Below are 23,094 nucleotides of genomic sequence, written 5' to 3'. Positions count from 1 at the left end.
CAGTGAACAACTAATACCAATACTGCATAACATGTTCCGGGAAATTGAAAGAGATGGAACTCTTCCAAATTCCTTCTATGAGGCCAGTATCACATTAATCCCCAAACCAAATAAAGATACCTCAAGAAAGGAAAACTACAGACCAATATCCTTAATGAACATAGACGCAAAAATTCTAAACAAAATACTAGCTATACGCATTCAAAACTATATCAAGAAAATAATACATCATGACCAAGTCGGTTTCATCCCAGAAAAACAAGGCTGGTTCAACATACGCAAATCAATACATGTTATTCACCACATAAATAGAACCAAGAACAAAAACCACATCATCATAGCAATAGATGCTGAAAAAGCATTCGACAAAATCCAACACCCATTTATGTTAAAAACACTGCAAAAAATTGGGATAGAAGGAAAGTACTTCAACATCATTAAGGCAATATACTGCAAACCCAAAGCCAACATTATATTGAATGGGGAAAAACTGCAAGAATTTCCGCTACAGTCAGGAACAAGACAAGGATGCCCACTATCACCACTCCTTTTCAATATAGTCCTTGAGACTCTTGCTGCAGCAATCAGACAAGAGAAGGAAATCAAAGGAATTCACATAGGAAGAGAGGAATTAAAATTATCCTTATTCGCAGATGACATGATCCTTTATCTGGAAGACCCAAAGAACTCAACCAAAAGACTTCTGGACCTGATTGACAAATTCAGCAAAGTCGCAGGTTACAAAATCAACCTAAAGAAATCAGTGGCTTTTCTTTATGCCAACAACGAATCCACAATGAAAGAAATAAAAACAACAATTCCATTCACTATAACCTCAAAACCAATAAAATACCTAGGAATAAACCTAACCCAAGATGTAAAAGACCTCTACAACAAAAACTATAAAACATTAAAGAAAGAAATTGAAGAAGACCTTGGAAGATGGAAAGATCTCCCGTGCTCATGGATAGGCAGAATAAATATCATCAAAATGGCCATTCTGCCAAAACTGATCTATAGGTTCAATGCAATTCCCATTAAAATACCAGTGACATTCTTCAGAGACCTAGAAAAATCAATCATGAATTTCATATGGAGAAAGAAAAGACCTAGAATAGCCAAAGCAATTCTCAATAACAAGAAACACGCAGGAGGCATTACAATCCCAGACTTCAAACTATACTATAGAGCAATAGTAGTAAAAACAGCATGGTACTGGCACAAAAACAGATATACTGACCAGTGGATTAGAATAGAAGATACAGAAACAAACCCACACATCTTTAGTCAATTAATCTTTGACAAAGGGGCCAAACACATACGCTGGAGAAAAGACAGCCTTTTCAACAAGTGGTGCTGGGAGAACTGGCTAACCATTTGTAAAAAGACGAATCTAAACCCCTATATCTCACCAAACACAGGAATCAACTCAAGATGGATCAAAGACTTAGAAATTAGACCTGAGACTGTGAAGCTAGTAGAGGAAAGCATAGGTTCAACACTACAACATATTGGCACAGGCAGTAACTTTCTCAACAAAACCTCCAAAGCTCAGGAAATTAAAGCAAGAATAAACAAGTGGGATAACATCAAACTAAAAAGTTTCTTCTCATCAAAGGAAACTATCAATAACCTAAAGAGGAAGCCTACAGAATGGGAAAGGATCTTTACCAGCCACCATTCTGATAGGGGGCTAATATCCAGAGTATACAAAGAGCTCAAAAGACTCTACACTAGCAAAACAAACAACCCAATCAAGAAATGGGCAAATGAACTAAATAGACACTTCACAAAAGAAGAGACACAAAGGGCTAATAGATACATGAAAAGATGTTCTTCATCACTGGCCATCAGGGAGATGCAAATCAAAACTACACTGAGATTCCATCTAACCCCAGTCAGAGTAGCAAGCATAAAGAAATCAAATAACAACAAATGCTGGCGAGGATGTGGGGAAAGAGGAACTCTTTTACACTGTTGGTGGGAATGCAAACTAGTTCAACCACTATGGAGATCTGTGTGGAGATTCCTAAGAAAGGTGGGAATAGATCCACCATATGACCCAGCTATACCACTCCTGGGTATCTTTCCAAAGGAGTTGAATTCAGAGCACTACAACAACATATGCATACCTATGTTCATAGCAGCACAATTTGTAATAGCCAAAATATGGAACCAACCCAGATCACCATCAACAGATGAATGGATAGCAAAACTATGGGAAATACACACAATGGAATTCTATTCAGCCATAAAGAAGAACAAAATTATATCATTTGAAAGAAGATGGAAAGCCCTGGAGAACATTATGTTAAGTGAGATCAGCCAAGCACAGAAGAAGAAGATACATATGTTTCCTCTAATATGCCCAAACTAGGAAACACAAAGAATACCAGAGGGACTCCAGATATTGAAGGGGAAATACTAGCTAAGTTTGGATGGTAAGATAGGAGAGGAGGAAGGCCGGTCTCGATTAATAAGGGTCTACACTTGAACATGTGTAAAATTATGAATAAGACATGGTTAACCTGGACAACCATTGGTGTGTGTGGGGGGGGAAATGTGGGCGGGGGGGAGGGCACCAAATATAGTGTAAATGTATACTATTTATGTTCAATAAAAAAATTGTTATATATAAAAAAAAAAAAAGAAGAAATTCAAACCTTTTCTTGTAAGAATAGAAGGCATATGGGACTCGGGGCCTGCTGCTGGCCACATTCTATACTATTTAGCAGAATAGGATGTGCAAAAGAAGGTATAAATCAGAGATACAGAGAAGACAGAATAAACTTTCTGATGCTGATTAAAGTCCTACTTCTAACTGTCCCAATATTGTGTGTTTCTTACCTTTCACATTGCCTTATGCCATAGCCTATAAATATGATATTCTAGTACATTTTATTTTCTACCTGGCTCAGGTTTGTTTCTGTCTCTAGAGGACAAGAATATTTTGATATTAAAACTGTCTCTAGCCAGGTGTGGTGGCACACGCTTATAACCCCATCATTTTGAAGGCTGACACAGGAAGATCACAGTTCAAGGAGAGCCTCAACTACATAGTGAGGCCCTTTGCAACTCAATGAGACTCGGTTTCAAGATAAATAACAAAAAAATTAGGGCTGGGTGTGTTACTCAGAGGTAGAACATGCTGGGTTCTATTCACAGTACTGCTGCAAAAAAAAAAGTCTCTAACTCTACACCAATATTCGAAGCTATTGTTCCTTAAAATATCCCTCCTTCTGCTGCTCCTTCTCTTAGAAGTTCAGTCTGTTCCCTGGGATTAAGCCCACTCTGATATCTAGCCTTCCCAATCTGCCCTAGCATTGATCATTCCTACCACACAAATTGGCAGACTCATTATCATGCTCTGTGTCATACACTGACTCAACATTATCTCAAGTGCTACTCATGATATTTTATAGGCTTTATTTAACTGTACTGTTTCATACCTGGAAAGAACATGAGTGATTTCTAATCCAACCCCCTTATTTTTACAGAAGGAGAAAATGATACTAAGTGAAAATGGCTTCCTTCAAGTCGTATAAAAACTCTCAAACTAAGTTTTCCTTGGCACAACAACATTGACAAATCAAAAAGTATTCATAATGAGCTTAAGAAAAGCTGTATATTCTACATTTTTAATAATGGATGTTGTACAACTGATACTGCATGGCAAAGTTTCTAAGAAATCCTGCAGCAAAATAGCTGCCTAAATCGTTTCAAGTCTAATTTCTGAAAATATGACTAAGGAGAGTTTTCTTTTTCCCCTCCAAATTCTTATTTATATGTGTTCAATTGCTATCCTTTGGAATACACTTTGGTAACATCATTATATTCTATTGACTTTGTTGACTTATTCTAAGTCTAGCATTATTAACTCCAATACAAAATTTTATTCTTTTCTCCTAGTATAATTGGATATATAAGACTACAGCCTGCCTCCATTTTTTCATAGTTTAGAATTTTTTAATTATTTTTATTCATGTTTTAATTTCTATTCTCAAAAAAAGATACTATGTTATCAAATCTGTATTTAAAATATAAACACACAATTCCATGATCAACTTCTGAGAGTGGAGATCATTCTCTTTCTGTTGTGCAGGGCGTGATAGTGCATATCTGTAATCTCAACTACTTGAAAGCCTCTCTCTGCCATAGGGCAAGGCATGCTGGTACATAAATACATTTACAACCACTTGGGGACTGAGGTAGAAATATTTTATTCTATTTTTTTTTGTGGTATTGGGGTTCCTGGAAGCCCTTCTACATCCAGGCTACACTCCCAGACCTATTTTATATTTTTATTTGGAAACAGGGTCTCTTAAGCCAGCAAGACTGGCTCCGAGCCAGCGCTATCCTCCTGTCTCCTCCTCCTAAGCACAGGGATTATAAGTGTGTGCCACCATGCCTGGATAGAAAGATTTTAAATTGGAAGCCAGATTGTGCAATTTAACAAGACTATATCAAAATAAAATAAGAAGGAATGAGGATGTCCTCAGTGGTACCACACCCTGAATTCAATTCCCTGTCCAAGAGAAATAGAAAGTTGACAGAATGCTTTGCTTAAAGGCAAGAGTCACAGGTGGGCCTTCCTATTCCAATTTTTATGTCCTTTCAATCAAATTACATTGCAGTACATTTCTGGAGACTGATTACTTGAGTTCTTCCTATAGCTTGTTATCCCTCCTCCTCCTCCTCCTCCTCCTCCTCCTCCTCCTCCTCCTCCTCCTCCTTCTCCTCCTCCTCCTCTTCCTCCTCCTCCTCCTCCTTCTTCTTCTTCTCCTCCTCCTCCTTCTCTTTCACTCCTCTTTCTCTTTTTCCTCTTTCTTTTCACCCTCCTCTTCTTTCTCTTCTCCATTCACTTCTTTTTTCTTCCTTTATTCTGGTCTTTTTCTTTCTTATTCTCCTTTTATTTTTATAAGACAAAAATCCCCACTAAGTATTGAGTAAACTCAAAATGTCTTTGGCACTAAGAAAATCTTGATATAATTTAAACAATGGGCTGTTTGACTCTTACATATATGTTGCTTCTCCTACCTCTCTGAGGTCTTATGAAGGCAATAGGCTTTCTCTCCAGAAGAGTGACTATATGTACATATAAACCGGGCTATAAACATATTTGCAGAAGTTCATTTAGAACACCAAAAATCTCATTCAGCCAAAATGTGCCAGAGCTTCCAGACTTTCTCATATACACAAACCACTGGGAAACATTTTAAAATAAAGTTTTGTAATTCAGTAGGTTTGAGTTGGAGCCTACAGGTTTATACAATTAACACATTTTAATTAATACCAAAAATCCATAAGCTACACTTTGAGCAGTAAGACTATGGATTATTTTATTTTGGATTTTTTCTCTAGTTTATTAAAAATCTTCTGGACACGTAGGCTCCTTAAAAAATAGGAAGAATTAGCCATGTGCAGTGAGAAAATGCTATAACCCCAGTACTTGGGAAGCTGAGCTATGAGGATCACAAGTTCTATTGTAGCCACAGAAATCAGAATGCCCTTGGGTTCAATCCCAATACCAAAAACATTATCAAGAACTAATAATAATTATAGTATACTGATAACTAAATAAAACTTGTAATAAAATAAAGCTGACTACCTACCTTATATCCTCATCTTCCTCTACAAACAAAAATATAAAGATAATGGAGTGGTCAAAGTGATTAGCTTAATAGTAAAATCTTTTCAGTGTATAGCTTGATCTTAAAACTTCAAAGTTTTAAGTTAGAATCAATCCTTCCTTCCTTCCTTCCTTCCTTCTTTCTCTCTCATATGTGCACACACACAATCACACAGACATATACAAGCATACATATACAAAAAAGATAGAGTTTATTACTAGTATCATAACTTTTCAAAGATAAGCAAAAAATAACACATTTTTAACTCTGATTTTTTTTCTTAAGTTTTTTTTTTTTTGTTTTCTTGGCTGAAGTTGAAGCTCTTGCTTTTCAAGAATTTGGTTATGGTAAACATTGGCTTATTTTTATGTTACTTAAAATTATAGAGCATCAGATTATATTTTAAATAATTTCTTTTTACTCACTGAAAGAGAAAATTCAGAGTTCATTTGCTTTTTTTTTTTCCCAGAATGCATGCTCATTTCAGAATAATAGGCTAACTACTGGAGAACAAATTTGAAAACAGTCTGACTCTCATTGACTCAAGTCCTCTGTGATGTCTTCTTTTTCCACCTTGTCTTCTGTTTTTTCTTATAGGTAGATGGGATAAGAGCCTCTTCGATATACCTGCCCTTCCTGTGGAGCCAGGATTTCACATCTCATAGCTAACAAATAGTCCCGGCACATATGTGAATCTGATTTCAAGTCTGTCCAACTCTAAACATCCTCATTTCCCCCACAATCAGATTAATCTACTGGTTGTAATGGGAAAATATCGTCACAGACTGTAAGAGAGACAATGCTGCTATCTCCAGAAACTTCTATTTGGCAAGATTAATAAAGAGTAATGACATCCCATAAGTTTGGGTTTCATCTATGGACCTCATGTGATCCTTGATGTTGATTATATTAATCTTGGAAATATCTAGAAAAGTTTTATGTTACCTGATGTGTAAATAATGGAAGTGAGTAAAATTAAAATAAAATATGTATCTTTCTTGTATTAGAAACCATGAGATCCTCACACATATTCTCACTAAAGCATTGTTTTAGTTGAAGAGGCAATTTCATGAAGTGTTCAGAGAAGTTCCCAGTGGTTAAGAGAGGGGACTCGGAACCCTAGTCATTGCCTTACATGTCAGAAAAGAATTTCAACACAAGCCAGTTTGAGACATACTGAGAATTATTCAAGAAAGCAAGAAATAGACATTGAGCCAGATGTAGTGACTCATGTCCGTAATGTCAGTACTTGGGAGGCTGAAACAGGAGGATCACAGATGTTAAGACCATCCTCAGCCACTTAGTGAAACCCTGTTTCAAAATAAAACAAATGCCTGGAGGGTGAATCTTAATGGTAGAATGTTTCTGGTTTAAAACTATAATGCTAAGAAATAAAAGACAAGAAAAGGAAAAAGAACAGATATAAAAGAAATAGACATTCAAATAAATATGCCAGCCACCTCCAGAGTGAGAAAGAAAGAAATGCATTTGGGAAGGACATGGTTCTTCTTTTTAAGGAAACTCTGTAAGTGAAGAGCATGAAGGTACCCAGAGTGACACCAGTCTATTGAGTTTGTTTATGATGGTAAAACACAGAGCAGATGACAAAGATAAGGTTTTTTTCAGAACCTTCAAGTTGACATTATCTAGTTGATGATTAACACTTGGACTATACCATATCATTGGGCTTTGAACAATGTGTTTCTCTATTCTTCTTTTGATTAATCTAAATACATATTCTATAAGCTAACAGAGTATATGGACTCTAAATTAACCAGAACTTATAGTACTCTTAAGACTCATTGGAACTTTACAGAATTCAGGCCTGGAGCAAAACAGGCCCGTGGAGTCGAGGTGAGGATTCTTATGTGGTTTATTTATTTATTTATATATTTATTTATTATTGGTGCATTACAATCATATATCACACTGGAATACAAGACTTGAGAGGATATACAACCACACATCATCTGATAAACCCTCATCCAGACCCATCCCATTCCCTCCCCCTCCCTGGATCCCATGCTTCTTTGGTGATTAACTTTGACACATTTGTTTATGTACCTCCTGCTTTTTAAAGAGGCCCCATTATCCCCTATTCCATACCCTCTGATTGATCACCTTAGTTGCTTCACTATAGGGCCCTTTCTATAGCTCAACCTCTTCTTGTTGCTCCTTTTCTCCTAGATTTTGCTGGTTAGGGGAAGCATCTGATTTTTATTTTCTGCGATATTTCTCTGTGCATGCCGAGTTGCAAGTACCGATCCCACTCTTGAAGACCCCAGTAGTGGCCCGGCTACCCGGTGGACTAATCCAGACCTTGCTGGCTCAAGCAGCGGCCTTGCCTCATGGGAGGCCCTGATTCTGGTCTTGCTGGCCCTGACACCGGCCAAACCCCTCAGCTGGCTCGGATCCTGGCCTCAGAGACCCCAGTAGTGGCCTTGCCTCACGGCAGGCTCCAATGCCAGCCATTGTCCCCGGCACCAGCCTAACCCCTTGGCAGGCTCCGATCCCGGCCTCAGAGGCCCCAACATCAGCCAAGCCTCATGGCAGGCTCTGATCCCAGCCTCGCTGGCCCCAGCACCAGCCTAACCCCTCGGCAGGCTCCCATCTGGCCTCGGAGGCCTCAGTAGCAGCCTTGCCTCACAGAAGGCTCTGATGCCAGCCATTGGCCCCAGCACCAGCCTAACCCCTCAGCAGGCTTCGATCCTGGCCTCAGAGGCCCCAGCACTGGCGTTGCCTCATGGCAGGCTCTGATGCCAGCCATTGGACAATTTCTTTCTTGTTTCCAGTTTGCCTCCTATTTCTTTTCTTTCTTCTGCACCACCTCTATATGGTCCTTAAAAATAATAACCATAACTAGTTTACACTCCCATCAACAGTGTAAAAGAGTTCCTCTTTCCCCACATCCTCACCAGCATTTGTTGTTATCTGATTTCTTTATGCTTGTCACTCTGATTGGGGTTAGATGGAGTCCCAGCATAGTTTTGTTTTCCATTTCTCTGATGGCTAATGATGTTGAACATTTTTTTTTTTTTGGTGGTACTGGGGTTCATGGAAGCCCTTCTACATCTGGGCTACACTCCTAGACCTATTTTATATTATAATTTGGAAACAGGGACTCTTAAACCAGCGCAGCGTCCTTCGAACCTGCGTGATCCTCCTGTCTCCACCTCCCAAGCATGGGGATTACAAGTGTGTGTACGCAACCACACCCGGCATGTTGAACATCTTTTCCTGTATCTAGTGACTATTTGTACCTCTTCTTTTGTGAAGTGTCTATTCAATTCATTTGCCCATTTCTTGATTGAGTTATTTGTTTTGTTAGTGTCTAGTCTTATGAGCTCATTGTATATTCTGGATATTAGCCCTCTATCATAGTGGTGGCTGGTAAAGATCTTCTCCCATTTTGTAGACTTTTTCTTTAGGTTCTTCACATCTTCCTTTGATGAGAAGAAACGTTTTAGTTTGAAGTCACCCCACTTGTGAATTCTTGCTATAATTTCCTGTACTTTGGCAGTCTTGTTGACAAAGTTACTACCTATGACTATATGTTAGAGTGTTCAGCCTATGCCCTCCTCTAATGGCTTCAAAGTTTCTTGTCTGAATGCAATGTCTTTGATCCATCTCAAGTTGATTTCTGTACAGGGTTAGAGGTAAGGATTTAGTTCCATCTCTCTACAAAAGGATACCCAGTTCTCCCAGCACCATTTGTTAAAAAGGCTGTCTTTTCTCCAGTGTATGAGTTTGGCCCCTTTGCCAAAGATTAATTGACTATAGGTGTGTGGGTTGTTTCTGTATCTTCTCTTCTGTTTCATTGGGTTATATGCCTGTTGTGCCAATACCATACTGTTTTTACTACTATTGCTTTATAGTATAATTTGAAGTCAGGGATTGTGATGCCTCCTGCATGGTTCTTATTGCTGAGGATTGCTTTGGCTATTCTGGTTCTTTTCTTTCTCCATCTAAAATTCATGACTGATTTTACTAGGTATACGAAAAATGTCATTGGTATTTTGATAGAAATTTCATTGAATCTGTAGATCACTTTGATATTTGTTCTGCTTATCCATGAGCAAGGAAGAAATTTCTATCTTCCAAGGTCTTCTTCAATTTCTTTCCTTAATGATTTATAGTTTTCATTGTAGAGGTCTTTTACATCTTTGGTTAGGTTTATTTCTAGGTATTTTTTTTTGTTTTGAGGTTATAATTAATGGAATTTTTCTCTATTTCTTTCACTGTGTATTTATTGTTGACATATAGAAAAACAACTGATTTTTTTTAGATTGATTTTTTTATCCTGTACTTTGCTGAATTGGTTAATCAGCTCCAGTAGTCTTTTGGTTGAGTTCTTTGAGTATTCTAGATAAAGGATTATGTCATCTGAAAGTGTGGAGATTCCTTAGAAAACTGAAAATGGATCCACCATATGATCTGGCTATACCACTCCAGGGTATTTTTCCAAAAGGGTTGAATCCAGAGAACTACAGTAACATATGCATACCCATGTTAATAGCAGTACAATTCGTAATAGCTAAAATATGAAACCAACCTAGGTCTCCATCAACAGATGAATGGATTGCAAAATTATGAGAAATACACACAATGGAATTCTACTCAGCTATAAAAATAGAAGAAAATTATGTCATTCACAAGAAGATGGAAAGACCTGGAGAACATTATGTTAAGTGAGATCAGCCAAGTTCATAAAGAGAAGGAAAATATGTTTTCGATAATATGCCCAATCTAGGGAGTATTAGAAATACCAGAGAGACTCCAGATAATGGAGGGGAAACCTCAGCAAAGCTAGGATGGAAGCGTAATAGAGGAAGAAGGCTGGGTTCATTAGTGGAGGTGCTACATTTGAATATGTATAAAAGTATGAATGTAGCATGGTCAACCTGGACACACATTGTTAGGAGGGGCAATGGGAAGTGAGGGAAGGAAAGGACACCAAACACAGTCTAAATGTATGCAATTTTCAATATGATCCACATAAAAATAAATAAAAATAATAATAATGATAACCAATGTTGGGCTAAAAACACACTGGGTTAGATTTATGTTGCTCCTTGATAGGTTCTAGTGTGATGTACCCTTCCAGACTAAAAAGATAAGAATTAGAAAATGCTTAGAAGTACTGAATGACAAAGTTAAAAAAAATTAATCTTTCGGACAGAAATACTGTGCATGAAACTTGGATATTTTGTCTCAGTGAGACTTAATCATATACTCCACATTAGAGTACATACATAAATGCATATTTGAGAATTTTTAATTTAGTTGATGCCACATACAGATGTTTTGCAAAAATGATTTCTATCTGCACTCAAGAGTCAAGAAATTTGGTCCAGGTGTTGTAGATGGTTTTCAAAACGACAGCAATCACTTCTCTCCCCACCCCTCTGACAGGTGATTTAGCAGCAATTTCCATCAATATTTGGAGTCTATTTGCATTCCCTTTACATCTGAGCTTGCATAAGTGACTCACTGTGGGCAATGGATGTGGAAGAATTGATGTCACATTTCTGAGCCTAAGCATTCAGAGACCTCATGTATTTTCCTTCTCATTCTGGCTTCTGCTTCTGCTTTGTGAACAACCCAGGCTACTCTGCTCAGGTTGAAGGACCTCAGCCCCATGAACCAGTCATTCTGGAGGTACCAAACAATAGCCATTCTGCTTTGTGAACAACCCAGGCTACTCTGCTCAGGTTGAAGGACCTCAGCCCCATGAACCAGTCATTCTGGAGGTACCAAACAACAGCCATTCACTGCCATCCATGTGCGTAAGCCTCAGCCGGGTCCTCTCTTGCCAAGCAGCTAGCTTACCACATGCACTTGAGCAAATCCAGCTGAGATGGATCAAGCTGGCTCAGATCAACAGAACTACCCATGTACTCCATAGACTTAATGAGTAGAAATAAATGGCTAGTTGTTTAAATTTGTTCATTTCTTTACAGTGGCTTATTGTGCGACAATAAGTAAGTGACACACCAAGAAAGCAATAGCAAAAACACAAATTTTATTCCACATTGCTCATTTAGTTTTATTTTTTTTTGCATCATGTATTCATTCACTGATAAATGCCAACTTTGAGTCTATATCTGAATAGGACAAGCAAGAAGCAATAGTATGGTCTATTATAACTAGGCATCTGTTTACTTTATAATCAGCTAGAGAATGCGACACAGTGGTACTGGCTCTAAATAAAGCACCTTTATCATGTGGCATTACGAAAACACTTGCTGAATTTATCAAGTCTTACCCGCTGCTCTGAGCAAAGCCCTGCTCACCAGTTCAATACTAAGTTTCTTTGCCTTTTTTGTCCGGTTGTAATTTGGTTCATTTTCCTGCATCCCTTGCACATTTCCCAGTGCCTATTTTTGTCCTCTTAGCTCAGATCAATGCAGTTAACTTTTTCTACCTCTCTCCCACTCGACCTACTTTATGTTTGTCCCATTTCTTAACTCAGAATCTTCTCATCTTATGATTAATCAAATGTCACTGCTGGCCCTTAGACAAAGTAGTAACCTGATGAATGGCACATACCCCTTGCCACCTGCCAGGAGATCTTCCTGTGGCATCTTTGAGGCATAGCACACTAGAAGCAATGGTAGAAAACAATGTGGCATACAGAAAATAAATATAAATATAAGTGCTCATTCATAAACTAATATCAACAATAAACTGCATTTGAGTGATCTAATTCTTTGCAACCATCAATAAAAATATTAAAAGTTCATCCCAACACCTTTTCTTGGATCACGCTCTGGGCATCTCTGAGCAGCTATCTGCACTTTTGGTTATCATTCGGTTTGCCTCTCCCTGATGGTATTCTTTAGCATGATTGGACTCAGTTTTGAAGCATTTTCCTATGGAACACCACTTGAGGGTAGTTCAGGGGAGAGGTTGCATTTCCTCCTACAACTGACAAAAAAACTTGTACACTAAACTACTTATGCTGGTGATTTTAAAATCCAGAATATCATTCTGTTTTCTAGTATAATTTCTTCTCCCACCCACCAGGCAGTGTGTGGGCAGTCCTGGTTGGAGTTTTGCAGGAAGCAGCTCACCCACTACTCCCACTTCAACATCCCTTTTCTCCCCAATGCCATCTTCTTAGGCTCATAATTAGACTCAGCAACCTCCAAGCCACTTGTACGAAGTGATGAGCTACTAAAAATACAGCCCTGCAGGAATACGTTCAACTTCTATTTCTGTTATTTTTTTAACACCAGCTTCAGATGAACAAAGCACTTTAAACAAAGAGAGCAAGAAAGTGCTGTGATGGCGAAGATGGAACATCGACATGTGCTTTGTTCCTTTTAATTATACAGAGTCATCATTTAGCAGGAGCCCAAGGATACAGCAAAGGAAGAGCCGTTACAGATCTTCCTTCTTTTGATATTTCCCATTTCAATCCTCTTCCAGTGACCCTGAATATAAATACCTGCATTGTAACACTGAAAACACCCACAACTCAGTATAACCTATGAAACGGAGACTGAAGCTTTCAAGGTGTGGGGAAGGCTGGACATAATTGGACCATTCCACTAATGAGACCTACTTCTATCACTCTGCTGACTTTCTCATGGCATTTAGAATGAGCCTCTTAAAACTGGGTTATAGAAGCAAGGGTGGGGAAGGCAGAGAGTTGTGCAGAAGACTCCCGGGTATATTCAGAGTTCTCAGTCTTCAGTAGTTAGATAATGTCGGAACAAATCAGTGAGTAGAAAAGAACAAAAGAAAACAAAACAAAACAAAAAACCAAGTCTTATGTGTACAAATATATAAAATCTGGATTTGTCTACTCACATGCACGCTTGATATTTAGCAACTACTATTTAAAAATCCTTCTGGTTTGAAAATGCACCACTTCTCTGAAAATATCAGGTATTATTTATTTAGTGAATATTATGTATCAGGTGTACCGATGAAGAAAGTTTTATATTGAGCCGGGCGTGTTGGCGCACGCTTGTAATCCCTGCACTTGGGAGGTGGAGACAGGAGGATCGCGCAGATTCCAAGCCAGCCCTGCTGGCTTAAGAGACCCTGTTTCCAAATAAAAAAGTATAAAATGGGTCTGGAAGTGTAGTCCTGAAGTAGAAGGGCTTAGGGCTTCCAGAAACCCCAGTACCACCTAAAAAAAATTATATTGAATAATTTATTTAATCTGCATAATATAATTATGAGGAAACTATATCTGCTTTATGCATAAAAATATGAAGACTTTCTTTGGGAAATAGCATGATAAAAATCATAGAAGTAATTAAAATATGAACCAGGATTTAAACCCAAGATGCCACGATTGAAAGACTCAGCCTTTGGCCACATGGTAGCCACTGAGAAATGAATATAAGTCAGAGTCAACAGCCGAGTTTGGTGGCACACACTTCCAGTCCCAGTATTTGGGAGACTGAGACATGAGGACTGTGGTTTTGAGACAGCCTCAGCTACATAGTGAGGCCCTCCACAACTTAGTGAGAACGTGTTTCAAAATAAAGACCAACAACAACAAAAAATATAGGGCTTAGGATGTAGCTCAGATGTAGAATGCCCCTGAGTTATATTCCCAGTACTGTAAAATAAATAAATCAGAGTCAAACTCTTAGGATCCCAAGGACAATTAACAAGTCAATCAGGAACAGTCTTTCCTTTGAGCTGCTGAGCAGTCTGGAGTTGAAGAAATATAACTATATAAAATATGTTAATTTGGGTGGGTGATGCTCAAAAGAGGAGATTACAAGAAGAGACAGACTGAAGTGACTGTGGCCAGCAGGAATCAGGAAAGGCTTGAGGGTGGACTCTACAGTATCATAGACCGTGTTATTCTACTTTGTGACTCATTTCTACTAATGACTGCAGTGCCTGGTACATAGTTAGGGTTCAAATAACATAATCTTAATGAATGAAGGGTTAAATTAGGGAGTGAACATGTAACTGATTTAATGATTAATATGTAATTTACTTAATGAATGGGTACGTGAATATCATTTTCAAGTGTAAAACATAAATGCAGACAGTTTCTCAGTGGATGAGAGAGAGAAATGAAGTTTCCAAACTCAAACATATGGGAAAGTTTGGAAATAAAAAGTAATCAAAAACTCTATATGCTCTGCTAGAAAAGTTGAAGTATTATGGCATGTAAAATTAATGGAAAGCCACCAGATGTTTTTAACCAGTAGAGAGAAACAACCAGATAGACATTTTAGATCACTGTGGCAATAAAGATTAGATTAAATGGAGGGGAAAAGGAGGTAGCACACAGACCAATATATATTTATAAAATATTTGTTGAAATGTATTTCACAGAATTGAATAGATAGGAAACAAATTGTAGGAAAACATTATTTGAAAGAACATGTGCTTTAATATTCCAACCTCCTCTTCTTATTTTTTAATGTTAATTTTTTTTTTAAGTACAGGACACCTAGGGTAAAGAAAACAGCTTGCAGAAGAGATCACTATTTTCACAAATATAGCTCTGTGATCTTGGCCATGCCAATTAGCTTAATTTTTTTCCTTATCTGTAAACTGCATGTATTGATTTCAATGTGGCATAGTCATGAGCATTAAAATGCAATAACAGTTATGATTTGATAAACTATAAAGCGATAATTCTGGTGATTATCACTATAATTACTGAAAACAGTGCAAATGCCAGTGTGGGTAATAAAAAGTCAGGGCATCACTAATATTAACCACTGTGTATTAGTGCATTTCCTATTCTTAAAATAAAATAACTAAGGCTGAGAATGGATAATAAACAGTGTTTAGTTAGCACACAGTATTAGAGGCTAAGCAGTCAATTTGGTTCAGTCTCCTTATTTTGGCTCATGATGAGAGCCTAATGGCAGATGGGGCAGCAGCAGCATGAGTGAGGGGTCACATGGTGAGGCAGAAATCCAGAAAATAGGAGGGCTCAGGATCACTCTTTTTTTTTTTTTTCTGGTCTAGGGATGGACCCCACAGGCATTCGACCTCTGCGCTATACCCTCTGCCCTATTTTTTATTCTTTATTTTGAAACAGAGTTTCATTAAGTTGTGGAGGGCCTCACTAAGTAGTTGAGGCTGTGCACAAACCACAATCCTCCAATCTCAGCCTCCAGAATGCTGGGATTACAAGTGTGCTCCACCATGCCCAGCACCCAGCTCTCAATCTCTCACTCTTTTTTTGTTTGTACCACCACGCCTGGCCTCTCGCTCTCTTAAAACAATCTAATCTCTTGGGAACTAGCTGGCTTCCTGCAATAACTATAGGAATTCCTACTGAGGACAGAACTGGGTGATTACCATTCTCTGAGCTCCAACTCCGACCAGTTCTGTCACCTTTTAATATTATCACACTGAGTGATAATACCCACGTGGATAAACCTGAAGGATAGCATCACAGCATGCTGTTGTTCCATATTCCTGTGGTGACATACTGCTATAAAAGAGGTCATAAAGCCTAATAGTTCAGTCTAAGAGCTATGAGGTGATAGCTATTGAATATCTTGTGTATCAAGTGGTATTTACTATGTATAGCACATAGTAAATTCTCAATGGATTATTGTTACTGGTGATCTGGAAAGAGAAATTACCTGCTTTCTTGTCCAATAATTTCTCAATCATCCTTTTTACTCCCATCCTAACTCCCATACTGAACAAAGATATAGGGATTATTTTAAGCATTTCTTTCATTTTGGATAAACACTAAATTGAAGACTCAATTTAAAAGCACGCAAGCAATATATATATATATATATATATATATATATATATATATATATATATATACACACACACACATATATATGTATATATATCATATACTAAATATCTACACTCACACATATATATGCATATATATGACAAAGAATAAGCTTAAAGAAAATTAATTGCTACAAATTGCCAGCCCAGACTTTCATCAGATTTCATATATTTGTGATGAATTTTCTGTCTGGAATGAAAGAATTTATTATTATTACTCTCTACTTTCTGGCACAGCATACTGAATTCTTTCTTTTACCCAACCACAAATTGATTAGGTTATACCAAACCACTGCAATTCATTTATGTGGACTTTATTTATTTTTTCATCATGTCCCTGGCGACACACAAAAATGCATCATGTCTTCACTGGCGCCCGCTCTCTCCCAGGTTCCTGTTCAGTAGCAAGAATGATTGTATCTGTTCTTAGGCCCATAAAACGGATATTTGATTTGATTTAGGTGAAGACTCACTGAGCTAATTTCATTATGATTAACTCTCCACAGTGAGGTTTTCACTTTTTTGTGGTTCTGGACCACTAATGCAATCTAATTTGTCTCAGGCTACCTCAGCTCACCAATTTGGGTAGGAAAGACAGTAATGTTCTCTCTAGGCAAAGATAGGTTCATTGACACATTAGTGAGCTTGTGCTGCTGGCATTAGTGCTAAAGATTGGGGAAACAAAGATGAGAAAGATATGGCCTTTATTACCAAAGATCTTTCCATTCCAGGGAAATACGAATGAGTCAACGAAAGGCAAGATGTACAAGAACAGCAGCATTAAAAAGGTTCCACAGAGGGGAAATGTATTCATTCACTCATCAACTATGTCAAGAGAAACAACCAAGTATTAAAAATAGGATGAGTTTTCTGTAGATGTGGTACCAGGAAAGATCCAAGAAGATTTTATGAACAGTAACATCTGGGAAGGGTTCCAAAGGGTAAAGAGAACTTAGCTGATTAGATCTAGTAGTAAATAAGTAGCAAATATAGCTGCAATTAGTTATTCCTTTGTACTCAAGCTCCTTTGATATCAGGCTCTGTATCTCAGAGAAAAATCCTATATTTCTTCCTCCCATTTTCTTCCTCTCATGGGGGTAAATTGCCCCCGCCCCCCATGACTTGTTTTGGCCAAAGAAATAGCAGAAACGATGCTTTGCGAGGTCAACCTTTTATCCTCAGGAGAACTGACATGCTTCTGTTTTTAAGTTTTGAATCGTGTGCCTATCAAACAGGTAAAATATTCGTCCAACACCTGAATCAAGTAGTTTACCTAAAGATGTATCTCAATGGTCCCAACCAGAAGAGCCACCAGAATGAGTTCACTCAAACTTCTAAACTATACATTCACGAAGCTAAGAAATGAGTATTTTTGGGCCTGGTATGGTGGCACACACTTGTAATCCCTGCATTTGGGAGGAGGAGACCAGAGGATCATGACTTGCAGAAAGCCTCAGCTACTTAGCGAGGCCCTTCACAACTCTTTGAGATCCTGTTTCAGATATGAAATGGTTAAAAAAGAGGGATGGGGGTATAGCTTGGAGGTACAATGCCCCTGGGTTCTGTCCTCAGTACAACACACACACACACACAAAAGAAATGAGTGTTGTTTGAAACTCTTAAATTTTGAGAGGTATTATTATACTGTAAATCTAAATAATATTATCTCTCACAGTGTAGAAATACTATATATATATATATATATATATATATATATATATATATATGAATACTCTGAAAGACTAGTCTTAAAACCATAAAAGGTCTTGGAGCTAATTAATGTTCTCATTACAATACTTTTAGCTACAGCTTATAGAAACCTTATTAAAGCCACCTTGATCCAAAAAAGAAATGTATTGATTCCCATAGCTGAAAATTTCAAGTGGTAGATCTGGCTTTAGATACAGTTGAATCTAGGCATTCAAATGATGTTGTCAAGGCCCAATTTTTCCACATTCAGTGCTATATTTACCTTTATAACTTATTACATTATATTCTCTTAGTGGTGCAAAGAAGGCCATGGGAAATCTCCAGGCTTCTAATATATCTCTAGTTAGTGTATGTAGTTGACTTTGAAAAGGGCTCTGTAACAAACTAGTGAAGAGTAGTGTCACAGTGTTGAGGAAGAGAGACTGAATTGTTTCTCAAATAGACTACAGTTAAAGTACCCTATTTTTTTTTTTAGTGTAGACACACATGCATTACAAAACTTGTTAACTTAATCCTCCTGCTTTCTGCATTTATGAAAATCAGTGCTTTCTCAGTGTTCAAAGATTTTACAATCTTGTGCTAGAGCTTATAAACTTATTTTTTAATTGATAGCAATTATGGGGCAGGCAGTTTCCAGGTTTCTGTGCAAGGTGTAATTTTGACTATCTCCCTTTGAGTCAGAGTAGATACAGAATTTAGAACACTTTGAGACATTTTTTTTTGTAAAATAGCTTGTCTTATGTAAGATTTCAATAAATGTATTTCCTTAGAAAAATAACAAAAATAAAGGATTCTGATTTGCCTCGGTTGGGCTCAACATTATGTTTATAAATCTATAGTGAAGATTAGTTTCCAAAATGAAAAGATGTTCTCTTATCAAAAAGAAACACTAGAAGAATGGTTGTGGGAAATTAAAACAGCAGACTTCCCTTTATCAGTTAAAAAATTCTCATCACCAACTGAGTTGGGTAATAAATTAACTATAGTCAAAATCTCACAAAACAATAAACGAGCTGCAGTATTGACTTTGGAAAGAGTTTGACTTAGAGTTTCATGATGTCATCAGGGTTTTGGCAAGGACTCTCTCATGATGCAGGAAATTTTCCTCCTCTTTTCTTTTTAATTCAGCTTCTTTCATGAGAACAAGGCTAGTCATCACATCTTGTGGCCTCATATCTGGATGCTACAGACTCCAGTGAAAGAGGTTTTGTCTTCCAGTTTTTCCAGCAAGTCATTAAATTCAATTTGCAATGGGCAGATCTAAATTATGCACCTAGCTGAAAAACAAAACACTTTGGCACAGAAACATGGGAAACCACAAATAAAATTTGGGACTACCTAAAAGTGTAGAAATGGAAACTAATAAGATCTATGAAAATATTTATTACTTATATAACTGTCAGAATTAACAAGAAAATAAATTATTGCAGAAAGATAATGGAAGGAAAGCTCAGAATAAATATGAGGGTTTTGAAATCCATGCTTAGAAGTCTCTGGGTTCATTGTTATTGGCATGGAATTCTTCTAGAATATCTGTACCAAAGGAATATAGATTGCAGCTCACCCTCTTTCAGTATTCATTCATTTCTTCATTCATCCAGCCATTCATCACACATTTAACATACCTACTAAGGGTATCTGTTAGAATAAAATAAATTGACAAGTACTAATGGCACACAGATACTAGCCATCCCTCAAAGAGCTCACAGACTATAAGAGAGATAAGTACTTAGGAAAACATTTGTACTGTATCAACAAAGATTCGTGGGTAGAACTGGTCTATTTAGTAGATGTTTATATTTTGGGAAAGCTGAGCATCCATAAAACTTTTAAACATAAATTCTATGGCAAATCCACAAGAAAGACACGAAAATAGAAAAAAAAATATATATATATGATTTATTGAAGACAATATTCACCACTTGGGTTGATATACATTGTTTTTAGAATTTTCAGAACACTCCATAGGATTGACATTATTAAATATAGCTGATGAGAAAACTGTATCTCAGAGAAGTAAAGTAACATGGCCTAAAATACTTGAGAAGAAAATAAGAAATGAACTTGATTTTGAATGAGTCTAAAGCCTACACTTTGCACTGTCAAGATCATGCATATTCTTAGATGTTACAGATATGCATAGTTACCTTGGTGTTGAAAAAATAAGATATCACTATTTCAAAGAAACATGTCAGATATTTTTGAAGTTATATTTTCTTTTATTTTAATTTGTTATTGATGCATTTTAATCATACATCCTGATGAAGTTTGGGCGATAGAAACTTACATACACACCTCACTCACTGCACCCTCTCCTGGTTCCTATCTATCCCCTCCCTCTCCTTCTTCCTGTGCTCAGCACAGTGATTGATTTGATAAATTTGCTTATGTACATATTCTTCAGTGTGTGTGTATGTGTGTGTGTGTGTGTGTGTGTGTGTGTGTGTGTGTTTCCCTGAGTCCTCTCACACTTCTCTTTGTGAGCTTTTGTTTCCACTGTGATATTTAAATAACACTTTTTCCTTGCGTACTGTGATACTTACCTATTTTATACTGGATCAATATGATAGAATAAATACCACTTTTTCTTTTTTACTGCCAAAATGAAGAAACAGAAAACATCATACTACAGACCTGTATATGGGAAGATGACTTTTTTGAGGACCACATAATAAAAGAGACTTCTATTACAGAAGGTATGCACACGTGCCCATACACAATCACACACATACCTTAAATTTAAGTTCTGTTTCCAAAAGTCTGCTAGTTATTTCTACATATCAGTGTTCATCCTCCTACCACATTTCGTGGTTTCATTTGGTCATATTTTCTCTCTGACTTTCTCTTTTCTCAATTTTCAATTTTTTCTTTTAGCACACAATTTGTCAGTTGACATCAGCTGTGTCTTTGTTTTCTATACTTCTGTAGACCCATGTCTTCAGGATGGCATCACCTACTGCAGGAAAACAGCACAGTCTCCTCTCTCAAATAATTTATGAAGCCATTCAAAATACTATTTCACTTCACTTTATTGTTCATCATCCCAAGACCCAGGTTAAGTAGCACAGCACCTGGAATATGGATATAGGAAGGGAAGCGGTACTCTGCTACAATGAGAAAGATTTTAAGGCTAGAATCCTGATAATCAGCAGAGTGGGGCATTTCCTATGAGCTGTGTAATGATTTACCTTATATATACTTTAATAAACCAAAAGATTCTACCTAATATTATTGGATAGTGATCTCCAAAATTTGGGAAGGGAGAGATAGGCAATATCCATGTCTAATTATGTTTTTAACTCTACTACATAATGCAGAATCCAGTGGATTTGGGGGTACTCAATAACTTTTGTCTGACCAAACATAACTTAACCAAGTAAGAAAGAAAATAACTATAAAATTAAACTGGGGGTAAGATGGTGGCTTTTTCTTTGTTTTTAAAAATATATTTGTAGTCCCTTCTTTTGGTCTCATTAAACATATACTGAGGATTGTTTTTGTTTGTTTGTTTGTTTGTTTGTTTAATTATAGCTTGTATGTATGTATGTAAAGGCAACCAGAAGAAAGGTTCATGTCATCCCAGAGAACATTGTAATGGTGGTGGTAGCAGTATTAGAATTACAGTGAGAACACCATAAAATAAGCTACCCTTCTTTTTGTGTTCAGTCTTTAAATGCGACAACCACAGATTCTTTAATTGCAACATAATTAAAGGCAAGATAATGATGATAATCCTATTTAACAAGTCACCCCTATTGGGTGAGAATTGTATATAGCACCTTCTAAATATATCTTATCTCTACCACCATCCTATGTGGTAGCTATATCAGTCTGATCTAATCAGGAGACAGAAACCAAATAGTTACTTAAAATATTTAATGTGGAAATGTAAGAGTAATTTGGAAACAAAGTATAGAGAACTGAAAAGGGTTAGAATTAAAAAAAAAAAAGAATAGGGTAGTAGAGCTGGGTATGGTGACTCAAACCTGTAATCTGGTACCTTGGAGGCTGAGATAGGAGAATCAAAGATTTAAGGATAGTGTTTCAGCAACTTAGCAAGACTCTCACCAATCTAGTGATATTCCTTTTAAAAAATAATAATAAGGCTCGGGATGTATTTCAAAAGTAGATTTCCTCTAGTTTTAATCCCCAGCACCAAAAGAGAGAGGAAAAAGAGAGACATTGATTTAGCTAGCAGTATCCCTCCTAATACAGGAGGCCAAAGCAGAAAGAGACCTTTGAATAATTAAATCTGAGAAGCATGCAGGAAATTTTTCACAGAGCTGGGATTCAGACCTCTGAGAAGAAAGCAGAGGAAGACAGTGGCTGGTGTGTCTGGTGGGATGTATGAGATATTTCTGAGAGATCTGGGAAAAAGTGCAAACTGAAACCAACTTCCAGGAAGAGTGAATGTGGCTGAGTTACCTTGACAGAAGCAAAGTCACAGGCTGGACTCTGACTTTGTTCAGGCTCTTGCCTTGAACTCTCCCTTTAGCATTCTCCCAGATGACAAAGAAAACAAAATATGTTGCACAGTGGAGAAATGTGGTTTTGGGGAAGAAGTACAAATCCATTATAACTATTATAATGTGTGTTTATGATCATTTTATACACAATAGTGCTATGATTCAGGACCTCTGGATAGCTTGCACAGCTGCACAGTTGGGAGAAGAATTGACAAATGACCTCTCCTTCCCTTCAGTGGTAAGTATGTATTGTCAAGGGGATGCCTTTGTTTTATGGGTTAATTAATATAATAACTTAATTATTTTTAACAATTAAATTCTTGTAATCTCCCTGGGTTGGCGCATTGTGTTTGGTCCTAGTGAGGCTAACTAATCAAATAACAATCAGGTCAGGGCTATGGGCAGCAGTCAGATGATCTCAGCCAAAAGGCAAATGCTGTCACAGAGGTGTGTGACATGCTTTGTAGGACACTGGGGCCCTGGAGCACCTTACCCAAAAGGATCTGAGTAGATGCCATGCCAAGGAATCCATCCTC

The sequence above is a fragment of the Muscardinus avellanarius genome (genome assembly GCF_963383645.1).
Source record: "Muscardinus avellanarius genome assembly, chromosome: 13".
Taxonomy (NCBI): domain Eukaryota; kingdom Metazoa; phylum Chordata; class Mammalia; order Rodentia; family Gliridae; genus Muscardinus; species Muscardinus avellanarius.
This window is presented reverse-complemented; position numbering follows the sequence as displayed.